The sequence below is a fragment of the Cynoglossus semilaevis genome, chromosome 2 (genome assembly GCF_000523025.1).
Source record: "Cynoglossus semilaevis isolate Cse_v1.0 chromosome 2, Cse_v1.0, whole genome shotgun sequence".
Lineage (NCBI taxonomy): Eukaryota > Metazoa > Chordata > Actinopteri > Pleuronectiformes > Cynoglossidae > Cynoglossus > Cynoglossus semilaevis.
In genome coordinates, this window is record NC_024308.1 from 15157500 (window position 1) to 15179064 (window position 21565).

General features: G+C 38.5%; 1 protein-coding gene across 4 annotated transcripts in view; it reads right to left on the reverse strand.

Annotated features, from left to right (window-relative positions):
* lpp (LIM domain containing preferred translocation partner in lipoma) overlaps positions 1 to 21565 on the reverse strand; it is a 115270-nt gene that overhangs the window by 81090 nt on the left and 12615 nt on the right. Inside the window, exons 1-2 of one of the 4 annotated variants that reach the window (XM_017041951.2) lie at positions 11254 to 11499; positions 7834 to 7905 (exon numbers count right to left, since the gene is read on the reverse strand). The exons of 1 other annotated variant lie outside the window; for it this stretch is intronic. The gene's annotated coding sequence lies outside the window, so the exon portion shown is untranslated. Of the gene's footprint in view, positions 1 to 6574; positions 7462 to 7833; positions 7906 to 11253; positions 11500 to 21565 lie in introns of those variants that run through there. 2 more of the 4 variants (XM_017041954.2, XM_008338594.3) reach the window with 2 other exon arrangements.

Here is a 21565-nt window from a genome sequence, read left to right on the forward strand (position 1 = left end):
ATTAATAATGTATGCATTGGATACTGTGTGTACCTTAAATGTGATGCTTCATTTTGTCTATTAATGTCACAAAAAGTACTTGTGAAATATAAGATAAAGGACAATGGCAGAAACAAATGAATTATTTGATGGAAATAACTATTTTTAAAAACTGTCAATTGGTCATTAAAACAGTTCTAGAAAATATATTATTCTGTACTTGTGGTATAGAAAAGGCCATTGTGTTTTGAGCCTAGATTTTCAGTTACAAAAAGACTAAATATGCATACCTCAACCAATCACTAGTTTCTCTCTATCTAGTCATATTCTGTTACTGGGCAGGTACCAGACAACTCCATTTGTATGGTTTTGTTTTTTTGGAGGAAACCACTCTGTCATGTGGCTGGAATCAATCATGTAAAACTGAGTAAAGTCTTTGGTCCATGACTTATTATTTATGTATTTTTGGAATTATTATACATATTATCACCTATATCAACACCATCTTATACTGTCAATTTATTATTAGTCATTTTAGATCTTATTCGTTACATTTTTACAGATTAGAAAAGAGAATTAGGCCAAAGGTAATAAATACAAACTGAGGCCCAGGTTACTGCGAATACTAAAATATATAAAAAAAGCAACTCATACTTCAGTTGAGCACCAAGTACCTCATTTACTGTGGTAAAATGTACTTAATGGCTATAAGGGAGAAAACTGTTTATCACCCATTTACATACTTGTTTATTTTATACAGGTCAACATAACCAGAGTTACCATTAATAGGAGAGCAGTAACAAAGAAAGGACTGAAATTTCAGCACAAACGGATAAAGAAAAGTAAACTTATTTTGGGGCAGAGCAGAGCTGGATAGAATCAAAACTGTCCGGTCTTTTTCCCTGAAGCTGCAGCAGTTTTTTTTTTGTTTTGTTTGTTTGTCATGTGTTTACTTAAAAAGTTTTAACAGCACAAACTCCTGAAGTAAAAGACAAACTTTTGACTGTAGGGGATGAATTCAAGGATGATAATTGTTACTGAAATTTCTATTTCTGGTGTTGTGAATGTCCTACATTCTGTTTAGAAGCAGGTATAAGCGTGGGGGTGGAATTATTATTTATTTGTCTCCAGGGCCCACAAACGCGTATTCCTCTTGTTGAAGAATGTTTTTGTTCTGATAAATTGACATTGTCAGTCTCCCACTTTGCCACGTAGTGGCAAATACTATAGGGAAAAGAGTGGTGAGAAAACAGAGATACTACATACGATTGGCGTCAGTCAATGTGACAGTTGTTGTTTTTCTCTTTTGGGAGGTGGGGGAAGGGAGGGGTCTATTTTTCTAAATCTGAACTTTCATGTCAAGGAAGTAGGAAGGAATAAAAATTATTACACCTACACTTCTCCCTTTAGACTGTCAAAAATCTCTTTGTAGTAGTATCACAATTACTGGTGGGCGCAGGTCTGAAATGATTATACATTACTCCTCAGCCGTTTTTTGGGTAAAAAAATAATAATATTAATAATCGACCACAAAAAATTGGCAGCTGGGAATTTTGTGAACTTCACATTGTTATATGTGATTTGCCGCTCTTCAAAAGTCCCTGTTGTGAGAGAGGGTGATTTTCCAAGGGAAAAGTTATAGTAAGAATTTGGTGAAGAAGAGAGAGCATAAGTCTTAGATCACGTGATTCACATGTTTAGTGGTAAGGCTAAAAACAGAGAGACCAAAAATTAGCCTAAAAGCCTAAGTTTAATATATGATCTACACATCTTAAAACTGTATGTGTAACTAAGTAAAATTATATTTTAAAATATAAAATAAGTCGATGTGTCAATCACTTTACACACACATTAATTCACTCGCACATACTGTAGCTTAATCCGTTTTTCACTGGACCCACACACACATTTCCACAGCTGCGGTTTACATTCTAACCATTACAATTCTATTTTTAAAGTACAGCTTTAAATAAAACAGACTTGATCAAACGTATTGTACAACACAGTAAAACAGGAAGGCAAACCATTTAGATAAATAATTAAAATAAGGAAGGCAAACCATTTAGATAAATAATTTTTAATAATAGCGTATCCATTCAGCAAATCATGCGATTAATCATTTGTTGTGCAGCACTGGAAAAAATACTTTTTTTTTGTTTTTTGGCTTCATCTAAAAAATAGTCAACCGATAACGGTTTCCTCCCAAATACTTTGGCATGACCTAGCAAAAATGCATTTCATTAACCGAGTGTTCACACTGGATTACATTGGATTACAGAGGCTATCTGCAAATCAGTCAGAAATGTACTGACATATTTCATTGTCTGTTGAACAAAGTGAGACAATTACATTCAATGCCCAACCAATTATGATAACTGGGGTTCAACTATTTAAGTCAAGCAGTCATTGGATAAAGCACAATGAGCTAAATACTCAAATAATCAAAGCCATTAGACATTCAGATAGAGGACATTGCTATCAAACACAAATGATCTCCTAAGTACTCGAGACCATTAACACAATTCTAAAGACCCACCATCTCTTTTGGAGAAATGTAATTTAAGCTCTGAAAAGTCTTCACTCATTAGGACATGATGGACAGGCAGAGGGAGACGTAAAAGTGAACAATCTGTAACCTTCCTAAACTTCGTCTTCATCTTCCCTTAGACAGACTTTGTACTTTTTATTCGTTTTCTTAACTATATTCAAGATGATTGGTCTGAATTTAAATGCGTTTTCCTGTACCTGTCTGCTGTGTCAGACATCTATGTCGTGAGCGTACAGATCTAATAGAGGTCAGGTTTCTGCTTTTTCTACTGCTTCTAAAGAAATCATACTGTATGGAGCTCCAATGTTTACATCTTTAAAGGCATCCTTAAAAGGCACCGCAGCAATGAAAAATACATATTCCTGAAAACACCTTGTCCTAGGCTTCGGGTGTATTTATAACCACTTTATTTACCTCCGAGTAAAAGCCATGCTCAGATGAAATGAACAAGGTAGCACAATACAGAAATCTGCCCAGGGGCAGACAAGGGAGCAGGGAATATCCTTGAAAGGATGCACGTATCTTACGAGAGCAAAGTCTGACCTGATAACCATTCATGATGAGTTCATGTAGACATACTGAAAGGTGAGTGATTTCTAAGGGTCATTTCTGAAGACTAAATCCCAAAGTCTCAATTTTTTCACTGATCACATTAGCATTTGATCATTTTGAAGCCTCTTTTTGTCCAACTACTACATAAGGACGGCTCCATCTGATACTCAGACTATTAGGATCTGATCCATAAGCCTGAATTATCACACAGATGTTCAAATAAACCGCAGTAACTGAAGCGATATGAAGTAAAGTGAGACGCAACTGCTTGTGCCAATGTGTCAATAAACAGTAGTTCAAACCTGAACCACGGTCAAGTAGCCTAGCGGCATTTTACACACTCACAGAAGTACAACAGCCGGATGTAACTTGTGCAACGCGGGTGTCTCGGGGGGCAGCAAACAAAACATTTGCGGAAACATCATGTATAGAAATAACCATTCAACCAGCACTCAGGAGAAAAGTGAGCCACTACGATAGTCACTCCAAGGATACGCGAGTCTAAAATGTGAGGTTTCAACATTTGGCTGAACATTCATGCCTTGCTACTAGTTGACAAATCGTGATTTCCTTTATGATACCTCCAGCACTCAGGTACAAGTAGGTATGTAAAGACTGTAAATATCTTTGTTTACACTAGGATAAAAATTCCATAAGTGAAAGTGATACGTATGCTGTCATTAATGCACAGCGCACACACCACTGCACACAATCCTCTGCTGTGTGTGGTGCACCTCTGCCTCACCACTGCCCCAGTGCTTTAATATTATGGTTTAAATGTTTGCACAGAGTTCCGCTTTACAGCATACGTGTCAAGCTCCGGTGAGATCATATCAAATGTGTACTAGAGTATGTTCGCCAGTATATAGCTCCTATATACTGGCAGGATTTGTAGCATCAGCGGTGTATGCGCTATGATATAGGACATACATTTTGTTTGTTTTTGTTGTTGTTGGCCTGTAAAAAAGGAAACATTAAAAAGGAAACATTAAGTAAAAAAGGAAACATTAAAAAGGAAACCGAAAGGCTCAAATTTAGCTAAAGCTTGTTTCCGTATGAAAAAATTCTACATCTGGAGAGAAGGGAAAAAAATTGCAGTCAATTTCTCAATATATATTGAGGTTGGCCCGCGACTTTTTTCCCAATGAGAGCATTTGTATTAAATCATCAAAGTCAGTATAGCTATCAACTGACGCTGACACATACGACCTCTGATATTTTCACATCGACTAATCTCGCAGTAAAGTCAAAGTCGAGTCGACGGATCATTTATGACATCATCGCACTGATAAAGGACAAACTACATAGACACAAACATCCCGCAACAAGCACGGGATCGCTTTCATGTCGCAGCTTGCTACCGTAGAATTAAAGCAGAAATCTGCAAGCAAGCCATGTAAGCTCTGTGCATAAACTGCACCGTGGAATTTTACCCACTAGCATGCTATACCATATAAAATTTAATAATTCAATAGCAGATGCTGGGGCAAGTCACTTAGACCCAGGCCTCAATCTTTAACCCCAAGTGAACAAAAATAGCATGTCAAAGGAAAGTAATGTTTGACTGTAAAGACAAAACAGCTTCTCCTTATATGCCTCTAAGACAGGGGTCTCAGACTCGCGGCCCGCAGTACAATATTTTGTGGCCCGCTAAAGGTGTTAAAGGACACTCTTTTACTGGACGATAACCTAACCCCTTCACACCAAAAACACAGACAGATTCACACAACCCATGTGACTCACTCAACCCCACTTCCACACCTTGAGCCAGGTGAATACAACATCCTGCCACTGGGCCACAGGGTAGTCACATGCCTTGTTTTACTATTGCAAGTCCTAGAAGGAGTTTGAAACTGCTTCGGATAAAAGTACCAGAATGAGAACATCTATGAGATACATCTACTGAATGTTCCTATTCATAACAATTGGAATATATATGGTCTACCTTAGTTATGCAGCCAAAAAAAAAAGTTCATAGATGCAGGTTCACTATGAAATTGCGGTCTTTTTTATAGTGTGGTTATGGAAGGATAAATGTGTGCCAAGTCTTAAAAAGACCCTCCTTTAAAGTACCCAAGCACTTACACTGAGGTAATGATTAACTTCATGCTAAAAGAAAATAATTGCCGCTAACATGTAGCCAACTAAACACTAAGATGAGAAACTCCGAAAACTCGAAGTCTCCTGTAGAATTATGTGTCTCGTAATGTTGTACTTAGACTGACGCTTAGACAGACTACCACAAACCCCTATGTGTTTTGATACATAGGAGTTTGTGGTAGTCTGTGTGAGTAGTCCGTACTTCTTTACTGCTGGTGTTTGAAAAATATTATGATTTAATCTGCACTCTAAACCTAAGAATGGTAAGGGCAAGCGATAGCTGTTTGGAGGGTATTTCAAGATTAATTAAGTTCAGTTCACGATTAATTAAATGTAAGAGTAATCAAGAGTAAAAACAACTGAAAAACAAGAAGTAATCAAAGTCCTGACGAGATTCTCTTTACTCAGAAAGATAATCTCTTCCACTTTATTTTGATACTCCTCAGCTTAGTTTCCTCAGTGTAATTGCTCTTGTTAATCGTGCCTTAATTTGTTTGCAAGATTCGTTTGGAAGACTTGCTATGAAAGTAAAAGCAATCCCTCCCAATCTGAGGACTGCTAGCATCTTAATGTTAGGAAATCAAAACAGAATGCAACCACATTATGTGAAGAGTGTCAAAGATGAGTGATTGAAATCGTACACCCGTGCAATTATCGTTTAACATTTTTAGTTTGTGCGTTAAGAAAGCGCTACTTCCTTTCACCCATCGTCAGAATACAGAAAGGAAGAAGAAAACCCAAAGTCAAGAAACAGCTGTTGCAAATACAGTTTCCTATAGATTTTCAATGTTGATATAAATGCTTAAATTTTACCACGCCATGAGATTCAGTGATTTAATGAATGACATCCAGCCTATGAAAATCTCTTTAAACAACTGGGCTACCGTGATGCAGCGACAAACTGTATGTAAACAGGGATGATTCAAGGGCAAGTAACAAAATAACATAATTCTCCTTTGTATATGATTTTTCCAGTAGATCAGAAGACATTCAGCAGTTAATCATGAGCAAGAGAATGCAAAATCTACTTTATGTTGAATGGGACCACCACATAATCACGTAATCCACTACGAGACTTCTACAGGAAAAGTAGGGCAACAAGTCTGCTGCTGATACGATAGCCTTAACGGCCATAAACATTCCTAAACTTGGCAATAAATTAAAACAAAAAATCACAAGAAATCAAAAATAACTCCCATATTACGCTTTTAAATTTGCCAGAATGCACAAAATCTCTGCATTTGTCACCAGCAAAAGAAGTGTCTTTATATGATATCATATTATTAAAGAATAGTAGAAGAAAGCAAATATAATTTAACATTTCTTTGAAAATTGATTTCATTTGGTGCTACAACAACACAAATTATTTAAAAAATTCTACAGGCAGATACTCACATTTTGTCTCCAGATCCTGGGAGAAGAGAAAACCGATATATTCACTAAATAGTCTCCCCTTAGAGGGCTGCAGTTACCCTTCAAAAGTACTATGCAGCTAAAATGACTCACATCCCCTCTTCCAATCTCTGTCAACCATCATGAGGAGGTAAACATTTCCAAATATGGGGAAAATATGAAGACAGTATTGAGGGCAATATCTGTTTGGTTTGCTTTTAGCCTGGAATGCTATACTCTGTGAGCCAAAGTTACTCAACAGAGCCAGCTCTGTGGTGCATACTTTTCAGTAGAAATAATAACGGTGATTGTGGTTTTCACAATTCTCTTATACTTGCATCCCATTTATGGTGAACTCAATTCAAAGGGAAATCTCTCATTTTAAGGCTTAAGGAATATGGGATGAATGCAAAATCATTTGATTTGCTGATTATTTTGATTTGCTGATCCCACTATGACGAATAAGATGAGGAGTGAAGATTACCCAATTTAATAATCTGCACTGTGCCACATGGAACGTTTCAAGTGGTTAAGAAGGTATAATTAAAGTCTGATTACTTCCCAAGAGAGGCAGTGGTCAGTGGTAATCCTGCTACTGTAATGATGTGTAAGAGCGAATATTGCACTGCCTTGCAGAACAGTACTGTTTCCTCACATTGCACAGACGACTTTGACCCCAGAAGAAGCAGACCAAATGCAGGTGATTTATGGGTCGTGTTTAGTCAAAACACAGTTTTTCTTAGTACTTAAAATAACAATCAGCCGTTCAAACCATGACATTTTCTTGTTGATCTTTCCAAGCAAAAAAATCTGCATTAACACAGTGCAGCCTTTAGGATGGAAGGCAAACTCAAATGTACATCTTATTTAAAAGCACATTGTAAAAATGTATGAAAAAAACATGACATATATCATAAAATGTATGAAAAAAACATGACATATACATATATCAGAAAAAGGCAAGGGCATGACGTGCTTTCAATGAGATAACTCTGATAATCTGAAAAAATAGTCAGTTAGCAGCTGGTAGAGATCGGGTATATGCTGACAAAGTCTGAACATTTAAGCGATCTGAAAAAGTTGTTGCGTTTTAAACAAACATTCAGATTCAATCGCCTCCCATAACAAATCGTGTAGGTGGCAGGAAGATTTTAGACGGAATATTTTATTTATTTAGATTCAGGACATTAAGGCCCCACAGTCAGAAAACTCCACTGATCTGTAATATTCTTTTCATTGTTTAACGATATAGTAGTAGTTACCTTTTCTTCGCTGACTTTGACGACGAATTCTGGAAGATTGCTGCAGCAATACCGTCTACTGTTCAACAAAACCTGTTAGAAATGACACAGTTACTAATACAGTCTGGGTTACTCATACATAGTACATCAATAGTTAGGCTGGGGAATAGATTTGGTCTGTTTGGGGCAGTTCATCCGACAATATGCCTTTTTACAGCAAAGTCATTATCGTAGTTAAGAAAAACTTACGAAATCAACTTAAGAAAAACTGAAATAAATGAAAACTAATAATAATAGAAAGACAAAACGATAATCAAGTGAAACTAGATTTTGTGTAGGCTTGTACGGTATACCAGTACTAAATGTGTACTGCGATACCAAGACAGTTGAAGCTGTACTATACTGTTAAAACAGTACTATTCTGTGTTACAGAGAGAGAGAAAGGAGAGAGAGAGAGTCCACTTGACTATTATATAAATTCCATAAATTTGTTTTCTGTATGATTTAAATTTTTTTATGTTCAGAATCACTGAATTTACAAATTTTCTGCTCAAATACGGGGGATGGGAGAAGGGCGAGGTGCGGCAGCTATGGGAGCTGCCTCACTCGTGATGTCACTGTGTCGCACGCGCTAACTGAAGCAGTCATTTGGGATCAATAATTAGGTTTAGGAAGACACAGTTTTCTGCATTCTATGCAGTTTGAAGAAAGTAAAGGGTCTTTTTGGCTGACAGACAAGGAGAGGGCACTGAAGTTAACTAGGCTGGAGTTGAAAGTATAGACTTAAAACATTAAAAACAAGAACATGCTCATCAAAAATTACCAAGAAAGGCAAACTAGGGAATAACCAGGCCTAATCTACCGAGGACATCCGTGTTTAAAGGCTGTTGAAGTCTTTCAACTCTAACATCATCAGCTGTCAAACAGGCTGTTTTAACCACAGATTTTAGCGACAGTTCCCTTTAATACAGCCCGATTTAGGAACCCGTACAAGCCACGAAGCTGTTCGAGGTTTGATGGCGCACTAGCAGGGGTTCTTGGCGATAATTTAATATTCATGTTCAAAGACAAAGTTTGAAATAAGTCTTCTGATAAGGAAATAATTCAGTTTTCATTACATTTATATTTTTAAGAGCGCCAAAAAGAAGAACCTAGTTTCAGCTGTCACTTTTGTTATTATGTACAGTAAATAGGGGATTTCACAAGTGACCGGGATATAAGCGGCAAGACAGGACCATCCCTTTTTTGGTTCGTTAGCACTGCACAGTCCAGCAAGGACTCTATGATGAACTTCCCCACAGAGATTTGTTTTTAACAATTCTGTGGAATATCACAAAGTTGTTCTTGGAAACTGCATCTCCGAACGCGCAAACTTGGTTTAAAGAAGTCAGTTATAATTAGGGATGCACTGCTCCGATATTTATATAGTAATTATCTGTTTTGATACTGACGAAATAGCTAAATCAGACATTGGATAAAGGAACTAATCCATGATGCTGAATTGCACGCCTTCCTGATGGTACTGTGTGGAAGATATTTATCTGCCTGTATTTCTCACCTTTGAGGACAGCCTTCATCTTATTGTTATTGTACTATTTTTTAAGCCCTTTGGTGAACAAGCATTTTGCCTGTTCTTTTGTTACTGTTCTGTTGAATAATTTAAATTTGACTCATCAATCCAGAACACCTGCTGCCATTTTCCTGCATTCGTATCCCTATGTTTTTATGTTCAGTTAAGTCACTTTGCCTTGTCTCTATATCTTAGACTTTGGTTTTTGTCCAAGATTTTGTGCATAAGGAACACTTTTGTCCAGCTGTGTGTAAGACTAACTAGAGCTACCAAGATACTGTTTTAATATACAGGGCATACACCATGGCATGAGTGAATACAGGGTTTTCAGAAACAGGTTGGTGGGGCATGAAGAAGATTCGCTGCAGGTTTGGGGCTGTATTTCTGTCATCTTCTGAGCAAAAACACAGATCTGTAATCTCAATCTTTACTATGTTTATTTATTTTAATTTTTTAACTAAGTTTTCACACAGCCTGCATGCACTATGTGTGGTGTGTTCTCCGGGTTGTTTGGATTAACCTCTACCTTTTTTTATCCATTGTATCTAAAACAGATGATGTTTTAAATGGGTGGTCATAGAAAATTATGTTTTAATGTCTCAAGTTAATTCACTAGAAATGTGGCCAACTGACAAATGTAACACTTTTGTGTCCTTTTTGGAAAACTTGTTTGCTTTGGGGTTTTTGTGGTGTCGTGGAGAAAAACTTTATGTAGATGTTATTGAATGACTACAATAATCCAAACGTGACCTTGGTAAAACATTAATGTGACTTATGATGGGATTTTGACAGTGTAGGCTATTAGGAATAGGAAAACTGTAGGAATAAAAAGACCCCAGCAACTGCACTATCTGATTCACTTACTACAGTATACGTTATTATACACTTCACATTATTAAATCAAACACCACTAGTCTTTTCACTTTATACAAATGTAAAATTGGTAATCAACATGGCTGCATTTCAACAAAAATCCTCCTCTAGATTTAAATAAAAAAATTAAAATATCTTAGACGGTACAGCTTTGATCCAACTTCCGGCCCAACTCCCAACCATCACAGCAAATCACTGGGCAGAATGCTGTGACACCTTCCAGTAATGGGCAAATTAAAAAAAAAAATTAATTAATGCTGAACAAGTATATGTATCAGTGGGTCTATTTTATGTATGAAAAAATCTCATAATAAACTTCTAATTTCGATTTAAGTTAAAAAATATAAAAGTGCAAAGTAGTTGCCTGTTTACGACCTGCATTGTTCTACTACAAAACCTGTATACTTTCTATCAAGGAAAACCTCGTTAAGTCGCTTTTTTTCTAACACCAACCAACCATTCCCGACAATCACTGGCTGTTGAACACTTTTACTGCGAGAGATATTGAGAAATAAACAAATAAAACTCTCCCAGACTGTCGAGTTACTTGTTCTCATAGCACACGGATGCTTAGCTCTCATATTTGTCTGCTGACAGCCTCTTCCGCATTGCTCAGCGCCACAGCACTCGACTAAAACAGTAACAGCAAATACGCCACAATAGTTCCGCTTTGTTAAACTTCATGTCCACTGGGTCTGTGTAACATTGGTACGTAGACGCTGGTGCTGCCAAAGCAACAAACAACAAGTTTACTCTGGGTTGTTTTTCCCCTTCTAACTTTAGCAGCATATCCAATGCTAACGTGTTATGTCCACGCCCTCGCTGTGAACTCAGAAAAAAAGAGAGTCCATATTACATCCTAACAAGGCCGAACGAATTGAAGACGAGCGGCTGCCAAATACTGGCTAAAATCAGTCACGGCCAACGACTGGACGACAGAGGTTTTAGGCGTCAGAGCAGAGCTGGACTTGTGTGTGTATGTAGGTGCTGTCGCTTACCTCGCTTTCTATGAAACAGGGCTGAGAGAGACTGAAATACCAGCAGAAAAAAAGTGAAACTTCTTGATCCCAATTCTGGGAGAGTTGTAGGACGCTGACGTCACGTTCTGAAATTCCAGCCGCCTCGTACAGAGAAGTGGAGAGGTTTGCCCATGTAAGGCAGCAGGCCAGCGGTGTCATAACGCACCCATACACACAGACACACACTCACTCACACCCAGACACACACATCCCATTATGAACGGTTGCAAAATACAGTATGTTTAAATAGCGTTGTAGTTAACCCTCTACACCACGTACACCTCATTAATATTTAAAATAAATAAACGAGGATACACGATATGAATTACATGCTCAGAGCTTTGTGCTGTACAGCAAAATAATGCTTGAGGTTCTATGGCCCTTTTCAACGCACTTTATATTTATTTATATTTAAAATATACTATGTATCAGTAGGAGTTTGCAGTTATGTAAATGCTTTATTGACAAAGTAATAGAGCAGGGGTGTCAAACTTCTCTTCCCCCTGGGGTGGCTACGTCAGCAATACAGTTCATTGTGTTTATTTAGCATTTCATGCTTACTTATTTCACGTATGTATGAGAACAATGACAATAAAGGTGAGTTGAGTTGAGAGAAATTAATTTTGGCATCACCATTATTTTAATTGTGCAATATGTGCATTTTCACACATTTATTTTAGTCATTCGCCCATTTAGTAAGTTGAAGAGACGGCAGAAGCAGTGCTACGCTAAGTGAACAAGCTACTAAATGACCAGTCAAAACAGCATTACTGTCTACAACATTTTAGGTCTGACAAAATCCAACAAAAATGATTCCTATATAAATGTTTCAATTGACACACAGTCTTAAGATGCACAAGTAAAAAACAGTGAGAAAAAAAGTTGTTTTGGGATGACACTTTTGCATATATTTACCAAGAATGCGACATGTTGACACACGTCGCACGGAGACTTGTTCACTGGCTAAAAATCTTGACAAGTCTTCAGATGAACACAGACATCCTGTTGCCAACCAAACTAACCATGCTTAGTTAACCTACTGCACCTTGCTATTGACTCCGACACTGAGATCAGTACCAATCAGCAGCATTGGTGCTAAAATAGTACATCTGCAGCCATATTATTATCATTTTTAAAGCTTTTCCAAAAAGCATTACAATACAACATTTTTTATTCACAGATCTGCAACAAAAAACCCCATAGATTTTCCCATTAACTACCATAGTAGTGCTCCCCATAGTGATTTAGCACAGTGTTTACACCAGTCTGGGCGATAGTAGATTGAAACCAGCAACCTACTGCCTAAATACCACTGCTTGGCCATCTTCATTAAATGAAGAGTTCCTATCAGCATGGTGTACAGTTAGCTTCTTTCAAAGAAGAACTCAAGGTTGCATTACTACAGTCCAGAGACACTCTCTGTAGAATTATCAACTGTGTGCTACAATCTTATCACAGAAAGTTTATGTCAGCTGTACCTGACCTCAGCATTCTATGCCACGCAAAGTAGATAATGACTGGTAAATATGATAACTGTCTTTTCACTCTCACAGTAACAATCACTGCAGTCCATGCTTTATTTATTGTTTGATGCCAGTGCAGTGGTGCTACGAAATACGAGCTCCCCGAAATACGAGTTTTCAAAGTTATGAGTAAGCAACTTTTGCAAGAGTTTCCTCGTGATATGAGGAAACATCGAGTTCTCAACCGAGCTTCATTTTTCCACACTGTCGTGCTCAAGCTAACCCTCACTTGGTAATTTTACCCATTTTTATAACAATAATATGAAATGTTTTCTTAATTATTATGATTTTATATTATCAATATATTTGTTTATATCTATGTTTTCGATGTTTTGATGAAAGGGGAATTTTTATTTAATTAATTAAAAGTATATTTATGGGGGCTGGATTAATTAATTGTTTTTTTATTTATTTTTAATGAGAAAAATGCAATCAAGATACGAGCAAATCGACGTACGAGTGCTGTTGGGGAGCAAATTAAACTCGTATCTCGAAGCCCCGCTGTACATTCAGATCATTCATAAAACCAATTATTTGCGTCTACAATCGCTATTAGTTTCAATAATGTAATTAAAACATTTAGATATTTAAGAGAAATTACACACCTCTTTCTTGTCAGAGGCTGTGTTCACAAAGTCTTTTGGTCTTTGCACAAGAACTTCTTACTTTCACTGCAGTTGGTTAAACTGCGCTCTAAGCTGTAAATATACTTTTTACTCCGTGCATAAAAGAAAGCATAAACAGTTCTTGCAGATCGAGCACAATGATAAGGGGAAAAAAAACAAACGATATGAGCTATTTTGGTGTGTTAACCGTGCGTCCCCCCCCCACCCCCCCGTCTCGGGGTTCCGGGGCACACTGAAAAAGGTAATCTCATTTGTAATGCGTGACAGCTTATTTGCAAGAGTGTTCACTGGCAATTTTTTAATGATCCAGCCAGTAGTTCTACTGCCTGTTTTTCCTCATTCTTCCCCTCTTAAAGCTGATTTCAAAAAGACAGCCTGGAAAAGTTTAGGTAACACATGCTATCGCCTGCAGAACCAAGTTATCAATCAAGTTCAAATTAACTTGCTCGGTTTGTGGAAATCCATCTGAGCATATCAGGGTCTCTCTGATTTTCAGCAGTGTCTAAACATATACCACGAAAACACCACGACAGGTTCCTGTTTTATCACTATGGGTAAAATTGTATGAATTTTTTGTCGAATAATTTTCAATATGTGATCACGCCTGGTGTCAGCATGCTTTTTTGTTTTTGGGTCATGATGACAACCAGACCATCTGCATTCATTTTATCCCATTCCTTCTCTACACTCCATTCATCTTCATGTTCTCCTTTCCTACAGCCAAGAACTGCGGCGTGTTGGATCTTCCTGTTTCCATCCCGCCCTCCACATTTGAAACAATTTTAACTTGAGGCTAAACTCAGTGTTTCCCAACCCTTTTTTTTTCTGGGGACGTCACAAACCGCGACCCAAGTCAATAGACATTATTCGTAAACTCTTAGGTAATGTGATGCAAGACGACCCAAAGAAAAATCTCTTGTGACCCACCTGAGGGCCGCGACCCAGTCTTTGGGAAACAACAAAACTGCATAAACCAATGACCATCAACTGGTGACCCGCTAATACAGCCCATTGAATCGTTCAGTTTCGGCCTGCGACCTGATTCCGAAATTGTCACGATCGAAGAGAAAGTATCACGGGGTCACCACTGTTAGATCAACAACAGAGACTCAAACAATTACTAATCACCATAATTTATGACAAAGTTAGATCAACAACAGAGACTCAAACAACAATTACTAATCACCAATTCATAGGCAAAAATGTGATTTTTATGGCATTTTATTTAAGTCCCCTCACCTCAGAAAAATTCTACCCCTGCTCCAAATATAGATGTTGACCCCTGATATAAACATAAATATATTATAAATTGATTGATAAAACTATCAATCGAAGTCCTGTTCATTTTCATAGTAAACGCTGAGCATCTTGTAGACATTGCCACTGTTTGCAAACCATTCAGCCTTGCAGTGTTGTTGTGATCTTGTAAACCTTTTGTCATTCCTGTACTCTTTGGTCATTTATTGCTCTCTCAAACCCTTTTTTCCATTTCCACTTTTTCCACTCCATCCGGCCTGCACCCACCTTCAACCTCTTAGTTCCCTGTTCCTTATTTCACATGCAGTAGTAAACACAGCATTGAACAACCCTGTTGCTGCTAAGCTGTCGTCTCGCCCCGCACCACTTCCTCTGGTGCAGGTAAACCTCAACAGCTGCACAGTCGCTCCGCTGCTTCCTCACAAACGTTCGAGTAAAAGCACGAGCAGATTCAACCAGGCCTAGATTTCAGGAACCATAGAAGAGCAATGAGGATGTTGCCGCGTCACCGATGGTTCATTGTAACAGACAGACAGAGACCGAAATGACTTCGTATTATTGGTTAATATGTAGCTGAGGTAGCTGTGAGCGTACCCTGCACAACAGCAGCACAGAAAAGGAGAATAAATAAAACAACTAATATGTCTGGGAACTATGTCTGCTCTCCTTATTATAGCAGAGATAGCAGGGATTAGTCTTAAAGCACAACCACATTACAGAGAATCTCTCCAAATAAGGAAAAAACAAGAGCAGGAGAGCAGCAGACTCAATACAAAAACAATGTCCCACAGCTACTAATCAAACAACCGACGATCTAGATCCAGACTTTAGATTGCACTAATGAATTCTAATTCCTATGTTTTAGCATGTAAATCTGTCTTAAAACGGTAGACAGAGACAATCTTTGCCTACAGCAAAGGTTTTAGCATAAATGATCTACGCTTCTGAGCTTCACGCGGCAGCACCTTTGAAGCTCTTTCAAAACAGCACGATTTTTTTTGTCAGTATCCTGGGAGCCTTTTTCTCAGGTTTTACAGTTGCGTGTCGATCGTCTCTTCTGTCCTAACAAATACATGAAGTTCAGATTTATCAACGTATTGAAAGACACAGGCGTATTTGATCGCTGATAGAAAATAAAATGCAGTGAATATAAGCAAGTGCCTTATGAAATATGCCATGTTGTTTGAGGTAAAAAAAAACCCATATAATTAAACAAACTAAATAAATATGCCATGTTGTTTGAGGTAAAAAAAAATACATATTATATTTAAACAAATTAAATAAATGCAGTTGCATTGGCAAATCTTGGAGAATCTTTCATATTTTATTAGAGCACGCAGTCATTCGAGAATACATGTGTACGAGTGAAAACATAAGGCTGTAAAGCATTGTTTCCCAAAGACTGGGTCGCGACCCTGAGGTGCGTCGCAAGAGGTTTTTTTTTTAGTCGTTTCGCATCATGTTTCCCAGGGTTTAACAAATAATGTCTATTGACTTGGGTCGGTAAGGGTTGTGACTTGGGTCCCCAGATAAACGTTTGGGAAACACTGCTGTAAAGTATAGACGTAGTACAGTAAGACCTGTACAAGTACCGCAGGTCAACCATCCAGAGTGGACGGTACAGAAAATAAGTGGAATGGATGGAGACGAGTGTCAGGGGCGATCTGTGACAGAAAAGCAGCGAAAGGGAAGGTTTATAAGGCAGTAGTGAGATCTGCTATGATGTCTGCTTTAGAGACAACAGCTCTGTCTGATAGACAAAAGGCTGAGGTGGAGGACGAGGATATGGAAGATGCTGAGATTGACACTGGAAGTGACCGGGATGGACAGGATTAGAAATGGGATAGAATAGAATAGAAGTCATTTATTTCCCATTATTCTCACATATGTATTTTTGTGCAGTGAGCCCCCAAGTCAGCCGTAAAGCAGCAATATGTAAGAGGGTACAAGAGAGTACAAAACAACTTAAAATCATGTAGAATAGTACCTAAATGCACCAATACAAAAAAGTAAACATCGAGTTAACATAAATCTCTAAACATGTAAACAAGTAGGCGTAAACATGGCAAAAAAGTGTAAACATCAGGGTAAATGTAAACACTCAGCCGAAATGTAAATATCAGATTAATGTAAACATCAGGGTAAAATGTAAACAAAATGTTGACATAGACGGGAAAGATTTAAACATCAGAGCACAAGTGTCAAACTCGAGGCCCACGGGCCCAAATGCTGGCTGTCAAGACATTTTTCTGCCCAGGGCTATGAAACTAAGAAACGCATGATGACCATGGAAATAAAGCATGAAATTGTCGATACATATGAGCGTGGTGCCCGCTAAAGAAAGAATACAAATAAAACACAAAACAACAAAAAATAAAATAAAATAACAAATAGAAAAGTAAAAAATATGTAAGCTAAGTTTATGTAAGTTACGAAGTATACTCTCTTCCCTTCCTCCCTCCCTCCTCCGCCTCCTCCTCTGCACAGGCCGCTATTGTAGGTAAAGTTCGAAGGTTCAAAGGTAATTAAAACCACATTTTATTTTATATCACAGGAATCCTCCTATACTATAAGTTTTTAGCAATAGCAATTAGCAATTAAAAACATGTTTTTCCATTGTTATTAGCACTAATAAGGGACCGGAACGGAACGATTTGTCTTTACTTATGGGAAAAAAATGATTTGAGATACGAGCACCTCGAGTTACGAACTCGGCCCTTGAACGGATTATGCTCATATCTGGAGCTTTTACTGTATTTAATTCGAGGAACAATTCTCCCCAAAACAAGCTGAAACATTTGGCGTCCTCAGAGCATCTTGACCAGCAGGCCAGCGAACATGTGAGCCATTCCACACTGCGAACATAGTTGACACTTGACTTATTTCCTCCGCTTATCCCTTGGCCTCAGTATTCACATTCTCAACATTACAAAGTAAACCTTGGCCCACACACTTACTCACCCTCTCCAAATACAGTATTATTTACAGATTGCACCATGTACTCAACTGGACATGCACTAGGTCTTGACCTTCACGTTACGGTATTAACCACCATATGGCAATGTCAACAATTATTTTTGTTAATATTTAAGAAATGATTACCACAATGTTGGGGTTGCGACCCCACATGGGGCCACCCGGAATTCAAATGGGGTCTCCTGAAATGTTTAGTAATTGATTGAAAAAAAATAACAGATGAAATATTTTTCAATATTATTATTCTTTTTAAATATTATGATTAAAACACTACACAAAATTTTATATAAAAATATCTGAGCTGGCCCATCGGGATTGACATCTGCAATCACATGACTGGGGGGAAAAAAAGTCTCTGGGGTGGACAGACATTTGTCAAAATGGGGTCACAAGCCATAAAAAGCTGGGAACCACTGGATGAAAATGTTTGGATCAAGCAGTACTGACCGTACTGTAGTTTGTCAGTACAGACGTTTGGATCCATTCTTGTTATTCACTTTCCTAAAAGACAAAAGCTGTCCTCACTTCTTGTCTCTCTTTTCCATTCAGATTACGGGTCAGGTTTTTTACTGTCGTTCTAACTGAGGACTAACAATGAATAAACTGTAAAAGGTTTACATCAGGGGTCAGGGCAAACATTTTTCTTAGAGGCTTCCTTGGGCGATTTTTAGTCCAAAATCATTACTTGATGTACTGCATATTTTGGAATCCAGTCGTGGACCAAATTAGATAGCTTGGCGGCCCAACTCTGGTACAAGGTTAAAGAGATTTTTCACTATTTCTAGAGTAACAAAAAGGTTATGGAAGGATAACTTGATGCACACTCACAGGTGGAGAATATGAATTTGAAAACAACAATTAATGGATTCCTTTGTTTATTTAGAAATTTAAGAGGAGTTGAAATCATCAGTTTAAATTATTTATACAGTGAGCCGGATTCAGTCTGCGTGCCGCCAACTGGTTTACATTGACTAACTTTCTCCTCTTTTACCTGTAAAAACAGGTTTTATTATAGTTCCAGCAGCAGCTTGTTCTTGAGAGAATATTTCGAATTTTCTATGACACGAGGCTCCCCTTGCGCACTTTCTTTTTCTGTCGCTCAGTACCAGCACATGCATCAGCCTCATATCTTATGACCGCACTTTGTGTTGATAGAGGCTGTCATGGCGACCAAGAAGCTTCGTAACGACGTACACGATCAAGAACGACCCTTCTCCCCATGTGATGTTAACCTGCGTTCACCAACTATATTTAACCTTCACATTTGGTAGAGGTCGGTGTCAACGACAACCAGAGACACAGAGTGCACTGGAGCTCATATAAATAATGAATAACAAAAACCGTGACGGATCCAGAGCTAAAGAGTCTGATGATGTCCCTTTTGTTAATTTGACACATGTTGACATCACACACACACAGAGATGAAAAATAATCCAACATGGCTATCATCGTCCAAATGTGTCTGACACTGTATGGCCTTTGCAGCATCTGCCGCGGGATGATACAAATTAGACTAGTGGCTGACGTCGGAATCTCTTATTTGTACGACTGCCAGTCAAACATTGCAGCGCTACGGGCAAGCATTGTTGCCCAAAAAAAAAAAAAAAAAAATCCAAATGCCCCTCTGATGATTAAGGTCACTAATACACATACTGACACTAAGCTTCCCAAACTAGGTCAGAGGTCATTTGGACTAAACAAGGTCAATATTGTCCTGGTCCTTCATGTTTGGTGGCTGCTGTTTGGAACCGGAAAGGGGACAAAGCTACACTCAAACGTTTCTCCGAGGCAACGTGACCTGTTGTTGTCTGTCATTGGTGTGTCATTAGAGAGATTGAAGCGGCGTCATTAGATGTTTATCCCTGGATCACAGGAATCAAGGGGCTCAACAGTTATTTGCTGTAAGTATCCCAGGAGCTCAGATGGCTCCAAATATGATGGGAATGTGTTGGACTAATTTGGCTCTAGCTGGATTGGCTCAATCTAAATCTGCTCATCTGGTGGATAATCCCACGGCTGCCATTAACACAGTGTACGTAGACAAATCTGCCAAACACACACACACACACACACATCTCTTTTTTTTTCTCTCCTCTTTCACAATGACGCTCTTTGAGTTATCATTATGATGATAGCAAACGCAACCATAACAGAGCCTGTGGCTAATACAGTAGCGGAATGCCGTTAACTGTAAGAGCTCTGGGAGTTCCCTAGCACTGAGGTTAGCTTAAACAATTGACGCATTCACTCGATCCAAATACACTTCCTTGTGCACTTGTGTGTGTGTACAGTACATCAGTGTTTTATATTTCTGTCTTTATTGTTGATATAGAATGTGTGTGTGTACAGTACATCAGTGTTTTATATTTCTGTCTTTATTGTTAATGTAGAACAGGGGTGTCAAAAATACAGCCCGCGAAACACACACTGGCACTCCAAACTGGCAAAGTAAGTAAACTCTTCAGAGCAAGTGATCCCAACCCCTGGTCCGAGGACCCGCGCCAGTCCATGTCATTTAGTACCGGGACACAGAGAAAAATGTACTTCAGTTTTACTAATTTACTCCATTCCAAAAGAATCCAGTCATATCCTTTTACTTTTTTCATTCAAAGATAATCTGTTAATGTTTCAAAACAACAGGTCAAAGGTCATTCAGACTCTGATACTAACAGAATAAAGTCGAAAAGATGTCCGCAGTAACAGCTGATACTGGCTGACCGGGCCTTGGTACCAAAAAGGTACTTCTAGGCTCAGGTGCTTCTAGGCTTTTCTATTTTTTTCTAATATTAACCTTTGGTTGTTCCAGATTCAATGTTTACGCAAAACTAAAATTTGCCTCCATATAAATATATTCTACATTACAGATCTGGAGATAAGGAAACACATGAACAATTGCCCTCAATTTTTCAATACATTTTAATTTTGGCCCATGATTTTGTCCCAGTTTTTAATTTTGGCCCCTGCTTTAAGGCATCGCAAAGAAAAACTTGAATATGTTGTATATTAGATGTAAGGTTTAGAGAAGTTCTAAATTAACTTATTATTTTAATATTAGCTTAAAACAAAAATATTTCTTAGGCCAATAAATTACGGCGAAGTATTGAAGTATTTTTTTAATTTGATTAGTTTAAGTATTGTGGTTTGTGTTTGTCGGGATTATCCACATTTTCTCTTCCTTGGTGTCACACTGTGGCAGGTCAAAGTGACAGCTGGTGCGACATGAGCTTAGGTCGATAAACGCTCTGGAAAAATGAATTGTTTGTTGTATAAAAGCTCTGTTTATAAAACAGCGTGTCACCGCTGTAAATGAAAACCTGATCTGACAGATGGTCTGAGCTGCCGGAGTTCACCCGCGTTTAAGGCACTTTTAATCCGCGAACTGCGCTCCTGTGGCGAAACGGGATTTTAGGGCCCTTTCCATTCAGATTATTTACATATATAGAAAACTTGGGATTATTTACTGAGCCTTTTTCTCGTTGTTTTGAAATCCACGTGAAAGTGCAGCGACGGATCACTGCACCCGGCGGCCGCTGGAGTCAACGGCAGGCGACCTATCAGCTCCAAGAAGCAGCGAGATGCCCTGTGGACCGCTGAAGCGCGCTCTGTTCTTCCGTCGTCGACTCACTTGAGCCGCCTCTGTTGCCCGCCTCTCCAGAAGCATCCCTTTCTTGATGTCAAAACGGAGGCATTACTCCAGAGCTGTCCCACCACTGTGACACACACAGACTTTGGTGGCCCAACGGCACAGACAGCCTCATCCCTTGCTCTCACTCTGGGAGAGGCTCCAACTTCACTTTACGCTGCGCATCCTGGATTATCTGTCCATCAGCCAGACAAATTAAACTCTGATAATAGGAGTGTTCTTGCCGAGCTCCAGGTTTCGGCGCCTTTTGGTAGACAGCTAGGCTA